Raw genomic sequence first — 4,558 nt, forward strand, 5'->3', positions numbered from 1 at the left:
GGAAATCATTCCTGCCTGTGGTCATTAAACTCTATAACGCCTCCCTCAGAGAGTCAGACACCCCCTCTCTGTAATCTGACTCAAACACGGACAATCATTTTTTGCACTTTTTGCACATTATTAAACTGTACATTTAGTCTTTTATATCTTTTATATATATCATTATATATATGTTCTTAATATATGTTGTTTGTATATCTGGAGTTGTAACGAAAATAATTTCCCCCTGGGATTATTAAAGTATTTCTGATTCTGATTGATTCTGATCAAATGAATTATGGGTAATTGATATGTTATTCGATAGAAGTAACATTAATACTGGTTTAAATAAACAATTTGATAGTGTCTTTGCTAAACAAGAGTTTTATGCAAATGGGATTAAAGGCCTGAGTTCAGTGATTGAAGCAAATAAAAGCCTGAGCTATTCACTAAAGTTGTACAGTTGTTACATTAAACCACTGCTATCATATAACTTTAACTACAGTTGGAACAAGTGATATGCGTCATATATATGGTAGCTTAAATAACTATTACTTAATGCATCAGTGTTGATAATTCAATAATATAATAGTGAAGCACAGACAGGGGCAATCTTTCTGCATTAATTGATACTTTCGGCACAATTTGAAAATAATTACATACTTTAATTTAATAACAAGACTTTTACTTGTAATGGAGCATTTTTACATTTTGACATTGCTACCTATATACTTATAGTAGTAAGTGTCTGATTACTTCCTCCACCACTGGTTTCTACAATTCTATCATCCTCTTATACACACGTAACAACACACACCAGAAAAGAAGACATAAAAAGTATATGAAAGTAGAAAGAAGTACTAATTAAAGCCAAACAAAGAAAAAAAAACGAGAAAAGAGTTAAGACTGCTAAGAATTAACACCACACACACACACACACACACACACACACAGTTGCACTCTGTGTAGCAGCTGTTGGTGGGAGTGTGCCAGTGTGTGTTATTACATGTTTTCCTGTGGCGTTCATACATAGTTTCTCTATTCAGCAAGAAAGCCCAGCTCTCAACACCAGACCGAGGCAGCTAATACCCCTGTCTGTCAGAGCCGCTCAAAGAGCAAGTGATTGGAGATGACAAACGAGGCAGTAAGACAGGTCAGGCAGCAAAGAAAGGAGGCTGGGACTTAAAGAAGCATGTAAATGCCAACAGGGAGGAGTGTGCTTATGTGTGTGTTCTTGCATATTTGTTAATCATACCGTGAGGGTCTCTGGGGGTCTGACGCCACGCTTGTCTGTCAGTCTGAAGGAGAGTGAAGCTTGTTTCCGGCTCCGGATTCACTTCCAGCACCAGCTCTGTCCCCCCACGAGTGTCTCTGTCACTCAGGCTTACACACTGGAATCCAAATGAAAAAGAAAAAGTCAGTGTGAGTGAAAAAATAACCACAAAATCCCCCATTTTAACCCCAAGTAATCTGTTGGGCAGTGTGTGTGTATGACAGGACTCACCTCTCTTCATCAAACTTCATATTAGTATGGTCCCGTCCTTAAAGGGTGGATGTTAAATTAACCCCCGATAATAACATCATATACCATTTTTGGCAATTTAATGCAGTTTCATTCAGTTCAATTGAGTTGAAAATGCTAAAACATTTCAAGTATATCACACAGTGATTCAGATGTGCGCAAAAACGTTTGCACATTTACTAACTTCATTTACTTTTTTGTCCTCTTTAGACTTTAATAAGGTACATCACACAGGAAACTGGTCTACACGATTTATTGTCAGCCTTCACACACATTTACACTTTACACATCCATCACATAAAGTACAAATAATCTTCATTCCACAGAGGGAAGGCCATGTTCTTCAGTTTTGGGAGGATCATGGTGATGACAAACAGTATGTGGCAGATGGGAATGCATCTGGAAAACTTTCACCAACTTGTGACATTGCATGTAGGTGGTTTGAGAAACAAATCAACAAAATGTAGGTATAGGACTGAGGTACAGTACATTATGTAGCCACAGAAATAAGACCAATTGATACCAATATCTTTGAATCAACATTTCTAATGTTGAATATTTTGTACATGTGAGTTAAGGTTAAGGTTGTCAAGGTATATACCTTAAATTTAATGAGATTTTATATTGAGGTAAACTTCTCCCCGTCCAAGCATGTAGGAGAAACTACAGTGGTAAAAAAAAACGCAGAAAGGTCCAATCTAGAGCCAGCATTTGGTTGTTAATCTGTAGATAGAAATGGCTCATTCTAAGGTAACAAAAACAATTCTTATTTTTAGGTGATTATACAATAATGAAAACATAGTTATCAATATTATAGTCTGTTTCTGTCAGTAGCTCCTCCTAAATGTTACACACTAGACCTTTAAGTTAGACAAGTTTAATTTAAAAAAATTATTTAATTAAACAAATTAAACCAGTTCACAATACTGAGCTTCCTGCTCTATTCTTCCTAGTATTTTTTATTATTTAAAACAAACACAAATCTTCCATATTCTTTTAATTTTTTGGACGCTTTTACCTTTTTCATTGTTGCGTTATGATTTCCAGGTGACAAAAGGAACAACATCTGTCTTTTTCATTCTCTATATGTCTCTTAATGAGTTTTTAAAAGCAAAATCCTTTAAAAACATAAAGATGGCATATATGTTTTGTGAAAATAAATCTAAAAGAAAACATACCAAATAGTAGAATTAAACATTTGACTGTATGAATGTATTTTTTATATATATATATATATATATATATATATATATATATACATACATATATACAGCTTTAGGGTTAACAGAGGTATAAAAAATAACAAATAATATGTAAGGTCTATAGTACTAGTACATTCCGGGAGACAGAAGGATGCTGCCTTTCAGGGAAAAAGTCAATGATGAAGAATTTATATCTTATTTCACACAAAACAATAAGCTTACCCTCAACTACACCAGGCTATTTATGAAGAACTGGCTTTTGAGCCAGAGTTATTTGGCAGGACTGGGCATATTAACTTCAGTGTAGCTTATTCTCTGTCATAAATTCTCCACAGTGGTTTAACTTGTAAAAGGGTTTAAAAGTGTGAGCCAACAGAGAACCAGAGAGAAGGGCTTTCATGACAAATGGTGCCAGGTTAAGGGCCAGCCGCACAGCATGCAAAACAGTACAAGGGGAAAACATTTGGTGTGCAAATCCATCAGTCCATTCAAATGGTGTCCCAAACAAAAAGTTGACACACAAACAAATCAATCAGAATAAATTTAAAAAAAAAGTCTTTCATCAGCTCACACAGGGCTCAAATCTGGCACCTTTAAAAGTTGAAGTTAACATCAAAACTAAATAAACCCCTTCATATAGACTCCAGATACTGTGACATTAAAGAGAGGCAGGATTTCCCCCGCTCTGTGTTAAGAAGGAGTCTCGGTGCAGAGCTAGCGAGGCAGTGGAACCTGTCCGTTTCTGAATCTATTCTCCTACTTTAATCCCGGAGACAGTCACACCCATCACACTGCCATTGTGCACCTGAAAGCTCTCTATGCATGACAGAGTGTGGACACTTAACCTGCAAGCACAGCCCAAATCTCTCTCTCTCTCTCACACACACACACATATATATATACATGCATATATCCACATAGGCGTTATACTTATTTGTGCATTTGTATCCTTATTACTGTACAGCTGCAGATTGAGGGCCTCAGCCTGCATCCAGAAACTCTCTTTGTGTCTGACTCTGGTCGGGTTTAGCCTCGTCATCGGGCACTTAAGACACCCACACATAAAAATAAAGTCTGTTATTTTCTGAAAGAATCCAGAATAACTTGTCCAGCAGCAAAGCTTCGTCCTTCTTAACAGAACTGTTTTAGTCTTACAGGTGCAGGTTAAGGACTGAGCATGTGTGTTTTTCTTTTAACACCATTAAATGCTTTTCTTGATGCTAATACAGCATGTTAACCCCCTTTGTGCCATCTTCCCTGCACATCTTATGTTTCTGTCGCCTCCTTTATCCCTTCTTCACCTCTAGATTTAGCTGTTCCGGCTCTTTGTCTCACTTGTTGCCTTTGAAGGATAATTCTTGTTTACTAGAACTTGGGTCTTGTTTTTGTACTTTTGCCCATTGCCTCTGTCGTCTATGCCAACAAGCTACTCAATGAATGAATTGCTAAAATCTGGAAATCGGTAAAACGTAATCTGGCAGGGCAAAAAATGCAGGTGTTTAGATGATCAAACTGTTTAGGATTTTGCCAGATTACATAACATGAACCATTTTATTATGAGGTTAAACCAAAAGCCGGCACACCCAAAATGTCAGTGAGGATCCATCATCGCACAGGAAAACTGTGTATGCACAACTACAGTCAGCACAGTAGGTCAAATTCAAACCAAGATCTCGATGTGTACACTGTTTTTGACAGTTTGTGATTTCAACATTCACTTTGCTTGTTTCTTTTCCTTTTAGCGATCATAGTAAAATGTTATTATCACCAAAATGTTTGCCAAATCTTACAAATATAAGACCCAAATTGTGACAAACAAATTATGCTTTAACTATAAACCAGCTGATGAAATCAT

The sequence above is a fragment of the Morone saxatilis genome, unplaced genomic scaffold (genome assembly GCF_004916995.1).
Source record: "Morone saxatilis isolate NCDOM2014 unplaced genomic scaffold, NCSU_SB_2.0 Contig17, whole genome shotgun sequence".
NCBI lineage: Eukaryota > Metazoa > Chordata > Actinopteri > Moronidae > Morone > Morone saxatilis.